Below are 14760 nucleotides of genomic sequence, written 5' to 3'. Positions count from 1 at the left end.
AGTCTTAAGGGATTTGATTTAGGTCATACCTGAATGGTCTAGTGGTTTTCTCCACTTTCTTCAATTTCAGTCTGAATTTGGCAATAAGGAGTTCATGATCTGAGCCACAGTCAGCTCCCAGTCTCATTTTTGCTGACTGCATAGAGCTTCTCCATCTTTGGCATACAGTAGGTGCACAATAACTGTTCCTTAAATGAATGAACATTCATTCTTTTTTTGTACGCCTAAAACTAATATACTTTGTAAATCAACTATACTTCAATTTTTTTTTAACTGAACATTCATTCTTGATACAATCTGAACGTTTAGGGGCCTGGGATTGAGGAAAATTCAAGACCTCCATAATACTAAATATTTTTTCATTTTCAAAGACAAACTCCTGCTTTTTTCACTACTTTCTTCATTCTCACAAAATTATTGTGTGTGTGTTCATGCTCAGTCACTCAGCCATGTCTGACTCTTGTAGCTTTATGGACTATAGCCCACCAGGCTCCTCTATCCATGGAATTCTCCAGGCAAGAATACTGGAGTGGGTTGCCATTTCCTCCTCCAAAGGATCTTGCTGACCCAGGGATCAAACCAGAATCTCCTGCATCTCCTACATTGGCAGGCAGATTCTTTATCACTGAGCCACCCCTAATTAAAAAGCCCAGCCCACTGGGTATGTATTGATTAAGAATGTATGCTCTGCAAGTTCATTGTCTTCCCTTGGAGTCAGCACACATAAACTTGCAAACATACATATGTACACACAAGTAAATGCAGCATCACCATTTTTTTTTATCTCCAATATACAAAAATTCTTGTTTGCAAACATCAGTAAGAAAGCAGTTATTCACTTTCTCAAAGAGTTCTTATTTCACTTAAGGAGTCATCCCAGGGTCCCCTTCAGAGGGGGTTCTCCCACCATATCTGAGGGTTCGTTCGTTCACATTAACTGCTTGAATACAAGGGGTAAGGAAGCTTCCATTGGCTGTGGTTCTGTAAACTTCACTTAAGCCTAATCAAATGCTGATGAAGCACCTCTGAGAGGACTGAATAAAGCCAGCGGGCAAATGAAGTTCTCTTTGCAAAAATATATCCATTTACAGACAACACATTAAGGCAGAACTTGTAAGGTATGACTCTGCCTCTAAACCAGTCATGTGGACTCAAGCTTGTCACCTCTCTGGGCCCTGATTTCCCTGTCTGTTGAGTGAGGTCAAGAGGATTGGTAAGGCAGCTGAGCTCTAGGGCAGGAGTTTATCCCTAGAATACAATATAAATGGTACTTGACCAAAAATATTTGGTTGAGTCTAGGAAACATCAGTATCCTCCCACATCATTGCCACCAACTTCAATCATCCCGAGTGTTCACTTCGCTGAGCAAACAACTCCAAAGTCTCTGTGGCTCAACAAAACAAAGGTTTGCTGTTGCTGTTCCTAGATTCATTGGAAAAGACCCTAATGCTGGGAAAGACTGAAGGCAAAAGGACAAGGGGGGCAGTGAAAGATATAATGGTTAGAGCACATCATTGACTCTATGGACTTGAATCTGAGCAAACTTGGGAGATAGTAAAGGACAGGGGAGCCTGGCGTGCTGAAGACAATAGGGCTGCAGACAGTCTGACGCAACTTAGCAACTGAACAAAGAATGAACTTAAGTCTCAGGAGAACTCTGCTCCACACAGGGACTCTGGAATCGAGGCCAACTGTCTCCTCCAGGTTAGAGCTGAACCCCCTAAATGTCTTAGTCTCCTCCCTCACTGCAGCAGAGGGAGGGACAGCTGTAAGACCTTCCATGTTCACTCCAGAAGGGATTCCCCCAACTTCAGTTGACTGCCCATGGCCAGAGTAGTCACATGGCTCTGGAGAAGCAAATAGTCTATCAGTGATGTGATCACCATGGTCTCTGCTACATGCCAGGACACCCCTGACTCCTGCTCTCCAATCTACAGAGTCTTATAAGTCTTTCCCTTATTTCCTTAGAGTAAAGCCAGACTGTCCCCCATAAGATTATTCTCTGTAAGAAAGCCAACAGGGCATCAGTGTCCCCAGTCACAGGGCCAATGTCATCAGCCCTTGATGAAAGGTCAACAAAGCCCTCGTTTATGGCAAAAAAGTGTCTAGTTGGTGCCAATTCCAAATTAAGCCAAGTCAGCCACTCCCAGCTTCAGAGCAACCCCAACCCCTACTGCCATGGCTGCTGTATGCCACCTGGGCATTCTCTACTTCTAGCCCAACCAAATCATCTAGTGACTAGACCCACCACTGAAATGGGCTTCTGCAGCCAGACCCCTGCCTCCAGCTCCTCCTACCCCTGCCAGTTGCAGCTATCTGCCCACTGGAAGAGCCTAAGGCTCCCAACACACACTGGCCATCTCCCTGCCTCAGCTGGCAACCATCCAAGGCAGATCCTCCTTCCAGGCTACCGAAGCCCTCCCTCTGGTCCAGCCCCCAATCCTCAGCCCACAGCCCTGGTGGACTATGGGACAGGTGGAGACAGGGGCATATTCACAGCCCATCAGTCCTTTGAGGGACTTTTTCATATGCTTTTATTCCTTTTACTTCCTGGTCCATCTGGAGGTCGATTTCATCAAGTTCACAATAAAAAGAGGCTGAAGGGAAATGACTGACCTCTCTATTAGTAAAGCAGAGAAGTCCCCCTTTCTACAGTCAGAGGACAGAGTTGACATGAGACAGGGAAGATATGGGAGAGCTTCCACCTTTTTCTGATGCCGCCAAGTGAGTCATATCAACTCTGAATGGATAAAAGAACGAGAGAATGAATGAAAGAATGTCACACGACAGGTGCTTAATGAATATCCATTCACTTATTCTTTGTAGTGTTGGCTGACGTAACATGTCAGTAGATCCCTGGTCCTGCCAGCAGAACTGGACAAGATTGCCGAGAAAAGAACAAGCATCTCCTGTGGATAAATCCTTTTTAGCATTCATTATGCAGCAGGCTGTGTAAGACACATGGCATTAGTGCTTGTGATCCTCACAACAACCTCACGGGATAGACAATACCTACATTATGAGTATTACTCCGATCTTTAACTCCCATGAGATATAATTCCTATGATTATTCCTACATTACAAGTTGAACAAACTGAGGCCTGATGTTTGCTATGAGCCAGCCAGCAAATGGCAGAGCCCAGCTATGAGTTCAAGGATCTAACTGATCTGTGAAGTACATCCAGTTGCAGAATTTGATTGGAATTCAATTCAGGCGGAACCTCTCAGGTCCCTACTGTGTGCTCGTGTAGTCTACACTAGGTGACTCTGCACATGGGGAATATAGAAACGATGAGTCATGAGCCCTGCCCTAAAGGAGCTTGTGACTCAGCAGAAGGGACGGTGACAATGATGCCACACCCCACACCCACCTGGAGAACACCCTGGGTGACGGCGTGGAAGCACCAAGCAAACGTAAACACTGATCAAAAGGAGAGCGTCGTAGTTGCTATGGCTACACACAGGGCACTGAGGGGAGCCACACCCCACCTGTGAGTGGTGATGAGGCGGAATCCACTGGACTCGGGGGAGGAAGACTGCCCCCTGCTGCCACTGCCACCTCGGAGAGCTGGAGATACAGGTTGAGTCAGGAGGGCCTGCCACTCCCAGGGACCCGTAGACAACAAAGACAGCTTAGGCAGAGTGATATGTGCCCTCGAGCACCATGATGACTAAAACCCAGAGATGCAGGAAGGATGGAGCATCGCAGCTGTGCCTGCTAAATATAGCCTGACTCCAGCTCCCCACGGAGAGGCAACCAGAGCCATCTTCCAGGGGCGGCTCTAAAAATAAAGCTGCAAAATAGCTTCACACTTCCCTCAGCTGCTCGGGGCCCACGAGTTGGCATCTGCCTCTGAGAGGTTGGCAGAGAGGGTGGAGATGAGGTAGTGGACCGTAGGCGGACTTTGAGGTTCCTAGGACCCTCCTAGGAACACTGCAACGCTTGTGGTCCTGTCTAAGGAGCTCAATGAGTGAGTGAATCAATGTCACTGACTTTAGTAAGTTCACTAAGCAGTTGGGTTTGGTATTCCCACTTTACAGATGAAGAAACTGAGGCTTCTCATAGAGAAGACATGACTTGGCCAAGGTCACATTAAGAGTAAACAGGAGTCAGGACATCACTGCAACTTCTTCAACCAGATCCACCGATTTTTACAGCTCACAGCCTGTCTTCACCCTCTGCCCCTCCTCTCTTCAGCTCCTCCATCAATTGCACCGGCCCCTGCCTTCACTTTCTCATCCCATCCCCGCTAGAGCCCCACACCACCCCAGGCTTCCTCAAATGGGCAGAGAAGAGATACAGACTGTAAGTTCCATGAGGAAAGAGATAACATCTATTTTATTCTCCACTATTCCCTCAGCCTCTAGAGTAATGCCTGAAGAGAGAAGGCACTCAATATTTCTTGAAAAATAACTCCATTTCCTCTTCTCATATCAGATCCAATCCATTAAAATCCCCAAAGGCTCTGCGTCCAAAACACATCCAGGGGACATCCCTGGCAGTCCAGTGGTCAGGACTCTGGGCTTCCATTTCAGGGGGCAAGGGGTCGATCCCTGGTCAGGGAACTAATATCCTGCATGTTGCATGATGTGGTCAAAAAGAATAAAAGAGAAAACATCTTTTTAAATGTGTTTTAGAAACATATAAACAATTTTAAAATTTTTTTTTAAAGAAACACTTTTTAAATGTTCAGAACATTTATTACAATGGCTGAATTAAAAAGGCTGACCACACCAAGTGTTGGTAGGGATACGGGGAATTGAATACACTGCTAGTGGAAGGTAAAATGGCTTGATCACTTTGGAAAACAGTCTGGCAGTTTCTTACAAAGTTAAACATATACTTACCATATAATGCAATCATTTCACAACTATTTAACCAAGAGAAAGGAAAGCATATGTCCACACAAAGACTTGTACACAAATGTTCACAGCAACTTTATCTGTGATAGCCACAGACTGAAAATCACTCGAATGTTTGTCAGCAGGAGAATGGGTCAACAAAATGTGGTGTATCCATACAGTGCAATATTACTCAGCAATAAAAAGGAATGAGCACACAACAGCAAAAGGAATGATGTGTGCAACGACATGGCTGCAACTCAAAATAGTAAAGCTGAGAGCATCATTAATTACTAGAGAAACACACATCAAATGGATAAAGAAGACACGGTCATATAAATACAACGGACTATTACTCAGCCATGAGAAACACACATCAAATGGATAAAGAAGACATGGTCATATAAATACAACGGACTATTACTCAGCCATAAAAACAAATGAAATATCGCCATTTGCAGCAACATGGATAGATCTAGAGATTATCATAGTAAGTGAAGTAACTCAGACAAAGACAAAGATCAGATGATATCACTTATATGTGGAATCTAAAAGAATTAATACAAATGAATTTATTTATAAAACAGAAACAGATTTACAGACATAGAAAACAAACTTGTGGCTATCAAAGGAGAAAGAGTGAGGGAGAGATCAATTAGGAGCATGGGGTTAACAGATTGCAGTTTAGTCACTAAGTGGTGTCTGACTCTTTGCAACCTTATGGACTGTAGCCCACCAGACTCCTCTGTCCATGGGATTTCCCCAGCAAGAACACCGCAGTGAGTTGCTATTTCCTTTTCCAGGGGATCTTCCCGACCCAGGCATTGAACCTGTGTCTCCTGCATTGCAGGTGGATTCTTTACCACTGAGTCACCTGGGAAGCCCATGAGATTAACAGATATCCACTACTACATATAAAACAGATGAACAACAAGGTCCTACTGCATAGCACGGGGAACTATATTCAATATCTTATACAACCTATAATGGAAAAGAATCTGAAAAAAAAAAATCTGAATGACTTGGCTGCACACCTGAAACTAACACAATGCTGTGAATCAACCATACTTCAATAAAATAATGATAACAATGCTCAGTGAAAGAAGCAGAACAAGAATAAATCAGTACATACTTTTTTTAATATGACTTCATTTATGCAAAATCCTAGAAAATGCAAACTAACCTATAGTGACAGAAAGCTTTGTAATTGACTAGGATTTGATGGGTGGTGGGCAAGGCATGATGAGAATGGGCAAGGAGAGATTACAAAGAACAAAATGAGAGTTTTTCAAACTATGAATTTGTTCATTATCTTGATTATTGTGATGATTTCATGAATATTTACCTACATCATGCTGCAGTTCATGGGGTCGTAAAGAGTCAGACATGGCTGAGCGACTGAACTGAACTGAAGACATGTTAAATTATATCCTGTACATGTCATTTATTGTATGTCAATTATATCTCAATAAAGTTGTTTTATTGGGGGTTGGGGTTTTCTTTTTAATATCCAAAATTCAACCATTTTGGGTATCAACCTCCACTGCCAACCACTCTGATCCAAAGGCTACAGCTACCTGGATGCCTCGCTCTGTAGGCCCCAGCCCTGCTGAAATTCCTCCTCTTCCAGAATATCCATCCTCTCAGGAAGATGCCAAGGTTCCCGCTCAGCAGTTCCACCACCCACCCCCAGCCACTCTGTTAACTGACTGAGGACAATTCACAGCTGCCCCTCTTCCAGAGACTTGGCTGAGCCACGTCCCCTTGCCAGGGAGGTTACAGCTCCATCCCAAGGACACCAACAGCCAATGACTAATTGATACAGGGATACAGAAGTCTAGCCCCCTTGCTCAAAGAACAGATGATTCCTGCTGCAGAGCCCCACCACCATGGGTCAAGCTGAAGGTAGACTACTCACAAGCACATCCCTGCTCAGTTTCTTCTCCTTTCCTAGCCTTACTCCCACCCCAGGCTGTACTGAAGAGCACCTGCTGAGTGAATCACAGAAGCCCTAATCCCTTTTCAGGCTCTGGGAAATCAGCTAAAGGCAGGCGGTATCAGGGGTGGACCTAGGAAGCAGATCCCAGGATGGGTCTGGGGCGCATCCCTCAGGGCCAGGAGGCAGGTAAGAACTGGGAGTCTGGAGCATGAGGTGCGGGGCACTTGCTGCTTTTCACCTGTGGCGACCGGGATGGGACACAGTCTGTAGAGGAGGAAGCACAGACTCACGCAGCATCTCTGGAGCCCGAGTGACGCGGGAGAAAGGCTGGAGAAGGAAATGGCAACCCACCCCAGTCTTCTTGCCTGGGAAATCCCATGAACCGAGGAGCCTGGCGGGCTACAGTCCAGGGGGCCGCAAGAGTCAGACATGACTTTAGTGACTGAAAACAACAAAAAGGAGAAAGGACAAATATAAGGGCCATAAAATTGGTAGCTGCTGCAGAACACTCAACGCTTTGAAGAGAAAATAGCAAGTTTGAGACAATCAATCACTAATTTAAAGCAATTACGAGAGGCAGACAACTTGTTCAATGGCGTTTACAGAGTTAGAGACCCCCACCTCCTGCAGTTAGATGATAGACCTGGGGCTAGATCCAGGACACAATCGTTAAGAGTAGCAGAACTTGGAGAAGGTTGTCTTCTCAGGCCCAGCAGTTCTCATACACCAAGTCAGAGCCCTGAAAGGAAGAAATGGGATCCTGAAATTGGAGATGGAGACATGTAAGTAGATACACTTGAATCCCTTGACTCCCTATCTCCCCTAAACATTGAGTGTACTGAAAACGCCTACACGCTATGCATTTTTTTTAATTGAAGGATAACTGCACTACAGAATTGTGTGGTTTTCTGTCATACATCAGCAAGAATCAGCCATAGGTACACCTATTTCTCCTCCCTCCCAAATCTCCCTCCTATCTCCCTCCCCATCCTCCCTTCAGTCTGTCACAGAGCCCCTGTTTAAGCTCCCTGAGTCACACAGCAAATTCCCATTGGCTATCTACATGTGGCTATTTACATGTGGTATTGTAAATTTCCATGTTACTCTCTCCATACATTTCCCCTTTTCCCTCCTCCCATCCCCTGTGTCCATAAGTCTGTTCTCTATGTCTGTTTCTCCATTGCTGTCCTGCAAATAAATTCATCAGTACCATCTTTCTAGATTCCACATATATGCATCAGTATATGATATTTATATTTCTCTTTCTGACTCACTTCACTCTGTATAATAGGCTCTAGGTTCGTCCACCTCATTAGAACTGACTCAAATGTGTTCCTTTTTATGGCTGAGTAGTATTCCAACATGTATATGTACCACAACTTCTTTATCCATTCATCTGTTGATGGACATCTAGGTTGCTTCCATGTTCTAGCTATTGCAAATAGTGCTGCAATGAACACTGGGGTACATGTGTCTTTTTCAGTTTTGGTTTCCTCAGGGTATATGCCTAGGAGTGGGATTGCTGGGCCATATGGTGGTTTTATTCCTAGCTTCTTAATGAATCTCCATGCCATCTTCCATAGTGGCTGTATCAATTTACATTCCCACCAACAGTGCAAGAGCGTTCCCTTTTCTCCACACCCTCTCCAGCATTTACTGTTTGTAGACTTTTTGATGAGAGCTATTCTGACTGGTGTGAGGTGGTACATCGTTTTCATTTTGATTTGCATTTCTCTAATAATGAGTGATATTGAGCACCTTTTCATGTGCTTGTTAGCCATCTGTATGTCTTCTTTGGAGAAATATCTTCTTAGGTCGTTCTCCCACTTTTTGATTGTGCATCCCCCAGTCTCCCACTTTAAGTCTCTACAGACTCAGATGAGGTTGGTGGCTTAGAGGACAACACTAAACCTCCTCAGGATGCGCCCCCACCTCCTTTCCTGGCCACCAGAGCCACGGATAGAACCAAACTGCAGCATGGCTCACTGGGCAAGAGCTCAGCCTGCTCAGAGAAAGAGAGAGATTAAATACCAAAGCAGCTATAAGACCCAGCTAATACAAACCAGCACAAACCTGAAGAGTATATCTGGAAGTGGATGCTGAAGGAGAAAAGCAGAATATAAAGCTGGATTCAAAAGTTTATTGACATGGAGGCACTCCTAGATCACAGGATTTAACTCCCTGGCAAAGAAACCTAGAGGGCAGTTCTGACATGCTGCTGGTATGGCTCTCAGAAGCTGCTGTCACAGACTTGTAGAGACAGGGATCCAAGGGCTCAAGTGAAACTACTATTCGACCAGCAGTGGAGGACATATGACCCTTAAAGCGTAAACCATGTGCTCTCCGGCCTTTATGGAAAAATGTGCTGGTTTCTTTTGCATTGAGATGGTTAATAATAACATAAGGTTCCCAATAGCTAAGGGTATTAATATAGAAAGGAATGAGATGAACGGATGAGTCCAATGCCAAGATTAGATACTCCAATGGAGGTTTATAGTTCTTTGCCCAGTTTCTAGACTTGAGCCAGTTCTTTGACCCAGAACCCATTAACTAGTCCCCATAAGACAGATCTTGCAACTTTATAGTAAGTAACACATGGAAGCCATTCACCACTGGAACTATTATCATTTATTCAAGGGTAAGGAGAATTACAATGGGGAGATGGAATCTCTAGACTCTTTAAGGGATGTTAAATACAGGATCTAAGCTACCATGGGTACCTTGAGACCCAAAGACCTACTATGATTCCTTCATTATAGTAGAAGCATATGGCAGTCAAATAAAATATAGAATAGCCCAGGATCAGTGGTCATTTCTCAGTTCCCAAGTATATAATTGGAGTATATCTACTTAGCAAAGGTTCCTTGACAAGTAGAGTAAAATCCCTTTTAGTACAAAGGACCAAGTGGAAGTTTCTAAAGCTGTCCCCATTCCTGGACCAAAGTGGTAAATCAAAAATATTACCACTTCCCGCAGGAATGGCAGAGATTAGTGCCATCCACAAAGACTTTAAAAGTGCAGAGGAGATGGTCCCTGTCATATTTCGCATTTAACACACTAGTCTGGCCTCTGCCATGGCAGATTCCAGTGAACTACTCCAAACTTAACCAAACAGCAGCCCCATGTGCAGCTTTTCAGCTTGATGTGTTATCTTAACTAGATTGAATTAGTATAGTTGCGGGTAAATGATAGGCAGCTTTTGATCTGATAAATGCTTTCTTTCCCATACCCAGCAGAAAGGAGTACCCAGGACAGTTCATATTCACAAGGGATGAACAGCAGTATTCATCCACAATTCTCCTTTCATACTCTCACAGGACTGTGTTCATTCTCCTTCATTCTGTCATCATATATCCAAGGGGGCCTGAAACGTCTAGATATTCCACAGAACATCACTGGTTCACTATACTTATGATATCATGTCATCAATGTCATCAAACCTTTATGAGTAAGTAAGCAGTAACAAGAGTATGTGGTCATGGGACACCAAGTAACCATGAGACCAAAACAACCCACTGTGATCTGGGAATGTCAGCAATCCATCAGAAATTGGACATGGTACATCCGGGATCATGTTTCAACAGGTCCAAGGATAGACATAACTGAACAAACAAGGGTCCCATACTCCACGGCACCAAACACGTTTGCACCAGTGTCTCTCCCTCAACTCACACAAGTCCTGTGAGAGGTTCCCCACGACCAGGAGGCAGAGGAAGAAGGAGCCCGAGTTTGGTTCACAGATGTTGGTACACATAGAAAATAGACACTGTTGCACCACAGCCCCACTCAGGGGACCCTAACAGACAATAGTGAGAAGAGGTCCTTCTAGTGCAAAAGCTTCAGGCAAGGCATCTGATCATCCACTTCGTGTGAAGAAAGAAGTGGCCTAAAGTTAGGACATATGTAGACTGATGGGCAACAGTCAACAACAGGGCTTGTTAGCCAGGAGCCTGGAAGGAACGAGATTGAAGTCTAGGGACAAAGTCTGGTGTAGAGGCATGGGAATGGGCTCATGGGAGTGAACACAAGTGTGCAGATCCCTGTGTCATATGTTAACGTACACCAGGGATCACCTTCTGTGAAAGACTAAACAGGAAGACTTCGCCAGACAATGTTAGCCAGTCTCAGTTCTTGATCACCAGTAGTGTGCGCAGTGAGCTCATAAACAAAGTACCCACGGTGGCAGGGACCGAGCTAGGCACAAACCCAACAGCAGGGGCTTCTTGTTAGCCAGGTTGATCAAGGTTCTATCATTGCTTCCCGGGTTACTAGATCAGCAGGCACAGAAAGAGTTTCCACACTGTCAGGGATCACTGGCCCTGGTCAGCATAAAGAAGTGTGGTTTGTGTCCATATAATGGGAACGTAGAGAAATGTGTTTGGAACTCGTGTGATTCACTGGAGTGTGTCTGGTACTCCCGTACCTAGTATTGTGTATAAGTAGCAGGTGCCACAGCCACAGCCTGAGGATGGCATAGTAACCAGGTGCTCAGACTCCTTTAGAGATGAGTGCCTGGGCCACCCCACCTGGCAAGCCACCCAGACCGGCAAAAGTGCTAGCCAAGGATAAGAGGAATCAAAAGCAAATAGAAGAGGAGGAAGATAATGATGACCAACTGTGGTCTTGAGATTGTGGAAATAGGAACTGTAGCATGTCCCACTAATCCTCCTCTTTAAAGTTTCCCCAGGAGTTACAACCATGGATTTCTAGAGAAGCTGGCACCAGGTGGAATGAACTGAATGTGAGAGTCAAGAGGATCTCAGTGGTGCAAGTGGTAGGATGTGGTAGACAAAGTCAGTGCCTGGCACAGATGCTCTTACCTGGCCAGGATACCCATCTCCCAACTGCTGTGAATGTTGGCTGCTAACAGCCACAGCTGCCTCCCTTCTCCAGAGAACTGTCCTTGGCTGGCAGGAGCTGCTTTGCCCAGAGATCACACAAGCCCGGCATTGGTCCACAGCCGATGCCTGATTGAATTGGGAGTATAAAATGTTGCTCCTTTTGCCTGAAGGGGGAACACTTTACAGTGTGGTTTACAATTCAGGACCCAATCACCTCCTTGTGGATCAGATCGAGGCAAGATTTGACCTCAGCCTTTTCTCTTTCTCTATTCTGCTTTACTCCCTCCATTAAAGGTATTTCCTAAGAATATTCACTAATAAACCACATGCACTTGAACCCCTGCTTCAAGCTCTGCTTCTGGGAAACAAGACTAAGACTTTCTTTTGTCTGTCTTATGTATCACTAAAGCCTCATCATCAAGTACCACGACGCCTAGCAAAAAATAAATGCTTGCATGAATGAATGGAATGGGGCAGCTCAGAAGTCAAGTGCTTGGCCAAGGTCACCCACATCTTAAGCAGCCAAGCCTTGACCTTGATTTGAACTTGAGCTTGATCTTTAGAGACCAAACTCTGACACAGCAGTGCCTGAATGAATGAATGAATGAATGGCAGAAGGAATGCATGCCTAAACAAAGGTTGTCTCTAGAAAGAACCGTTCTACTTTCCTATGGCTGACCCACTAATACAAATGACTCAAAGTTCTGAAAGCTTTAGGGAGATAAAAACCAGTATCTTTCAACCCCTGCCATGTGCTGGGCACTTTACATGCATTACATCATTTCACCTTAATAAAAACTATTTTAGGGACTTCCCTGGCAGTCCCGTGGTTAGAACTCCATGCTTCCACTGCAGGGGGCACAGGTTGGATTTCTGGTCAAGGAGCTAAGATCCCACAAGCCAGGCAGTGCAGCTAATAATCATTATTTTCAATAGATTTTATTAACATCCCCATCTTATAAATGTTCAAGGGATTGCCAGTAAAACAGAGATCTCAAATTCAAGTGCCTACAAGGACCAGAAAGGTATGAAATAAGCAGACGGGCCCCAAAGGCCTGTCACCGCTGTAATCATCAGGACTGCACCAAGAGGGCTTCTCCTCCCCTTTCCCAGGAGGACCTCCTCCTACCCCACAATTTTTATGTCTGCAAGCCTGAAGACATCGTCAAGGCTCTGGGGAGGAGGGAAGGTTATCTCACAGCTTTCAGGATCTGGTTTGCTTTCTCCAGCAATAGGGGGCAGAGCATTACAGGCCAAGGAAGGAAACATTCCTAACCCCTGACACCCATCATCACTCCTCACGCATTTCAGACACCTGCATGCTCTGATCACTTTTACACCTCTGCTTGGAAAGGTGTTACCACCAATCTGGCAGGTGCAGAAGCCAAGGCTTAGAAAAATGCAGTGGCTTGCCCAAGGTAACCCTGCATTGTTGCTAGTGCCAGACAGGTTTCCTGAGATTTCATCTACTGCTCTTTTCACAAAGCCATACCATGTGTACCTGGGAGCCACAGAGGGTTCTGCAGGCCCTCGTGCCCTCGCCCGGGGTTCTCTGGGAACCTCTCTAAACACACCCCTGGATGTGCTGGCTTCCACTGTGGCCCTGCTATCTGTTCCCAATCCCCAGCCTGTACTGAGAGGTTTATTTGCTTACTGAAACCTTGGGCATTGAAATGGCCAAGGAGGACTCTGTAATCACGGGCTGCTGCTGTTGCTAAGAAACAGGTCCTTTAAATTCAATTTACAAAAAAGATAGAGTGAGCGAGCAAGTGAGTGAGAGCAAGAAAGGGATGCTTGAACATCTGGTTCTCCTCCCTGGCTGTCTCCGGTGACTGTGAAAATGAGATAAGTACATTCCAAGATGGATGCTGGCCTTCTCTAAGCCATTTTCCGACTTTCCTCTAAGCTGGTATTTCTGGTCAGCCTTGGATTTGACAGGTTGTGGAGAAGGGCAGGGGGAGTGCTCTTGCAGGAAGCCTGGTGGCTTTAAGAATTCCAGGCACCTTGTCTCCTCCAGGAATGACTCAGATGCCCCTGAGCCACTGAACTAACCTGGTTCTTATGTCTAGGGCTCTCCACCCCCACTCCCACTGTCAGAATAATCATTCCACATATTTATATAATCCTCTTCAGCTCACTCTGTATTTCACACATGTTACCTTAGCTCTTATGGAGGAAATATTATTCTCTGCATATCACAGATGAGGAGGAAATTACAACAGCTAGAAAAGGCACCTGGGCCAGGAGTGGAGGGGCCAAAAGCCCTAACCCCAGCTCTGCCAAGAGCAGGCTCAGCTACTCACTCCCTTCTTTGGGCCTCAGATAACGCAGCCTTAAGCTGTGAGCTAGGGTTAGATCGTGGTTCCCCACAGTGTGTGCTGCAGAGCATCGCTTCATGGGCGGTTACTGGGTACCAGGTTAAAACGGAATCCTCTGGTCAAACAAGTCTGGGAAAGTTAGTTTTAAGTTAGTTAGGTGGTTAAGTTAGTTAGGTCTCACTATAAGATTACTCAGAGCCTTGAATGCTTTAATACGCTGTAGAAATCTCCAAGAGCAGCTATCTTAGCTTGGGTTTCCCCAGAAGCTGGCTGTGATATAAGAATTTGAGTGCCAGCAGTTTATTTGGGAGGTGATGTCAGGGAACCCTGGTAGGGAAATAAAGAAATGAGATAGGGAGACTTCCCTGGTTGTCCAGTGGTTAAGAATCTGCCTTGCAGTGTAGGGGACCTGAGTCGACCCCTGGTGGGAGAACTAAGATCCCAACATGACTCTAAGCAACTAAACTCACACAGAAACTACTGAGCCCATGGGCTACGGAGCGTACATGCCACAACCAAGACCTGGTGCAGCCAAATAAATAAATGTTATTTCTAAAAAAGAAGTGAGATAGGAAAAGGAAGGCAGCCATGAAGGAGGAGTTACCAAGCAAGTTATCACTGTGGGCAGCACGAGCTTCATCCACTGGGGATCTCTGGGACGTGGTGGGGGAGACGTGCCTCAGAGTTATCCCATCAGGGGTGAAGGAGCTGGGGTATTTACACCCCAACTGTGGCCAGTCACTGAGCTGGGCTAGGGAGGGTGTCATTAATCGTCATTAAAGGTCCAGTACTTCTTGTTTCCCAGGCACAAGAAGAAAGC

The 14760-nt window shown here is 45.4% G+C and overlaps 1 protein-coding gene and 1 long non-coding RNA gene across 6 annotated transcripts in view; both read right to left on the bottom strand.

Annotated features, from left to right (window-relative positions):
* RPS24 (ribosomal protein S24) overlaps nt 1–14760 on the bottom strand; it is a 257955-nt gene that overhangs the window by 152194 nt on the left and 91001 nt on the right. The window lies entirely within an intron of this gene.
* LOC139180440 (uncharacterized) overlaps nt 1–14760 on the bottom strand; it is a 142085-nt gene that overhangs the window by 121093 nt on the left and 6232 nt on the right. For all 5 annotated transcript variants that reach the window (XR_011564708.1, XR_011564707.1, XR_011564709.1 and 2 more), the window contains exon 2: nt 7403–7520. This is a non-coding gene — a long non-coding RNA (uncharacterized lncRNA). The remainder of the gene's footprint in view (nt 1–7402; nt 7521–14760) is intronic.

This window comes from Bos indicus, chromosome 28 (assembly GCF_029378745.1).
Source record: "Bos indicus isolate NIAB-ARS_2022 breed Sahiwal x Tharparkar chromosome 28, NIAB-ARS_B.indTharparkar_mat_pri_1.0, whole genome shotgun sequence".
Taxonomy (NCBI): Eukaryota; Metazoa; Chordata; class Mammalia; order Artiodactyla; family Bovidae; genus Bos; species Bos indicus.
Note: the sequence above shows the minus strand (reverse complement) of the source record. Positions and strands in the feature narration are given on the sequence as shown.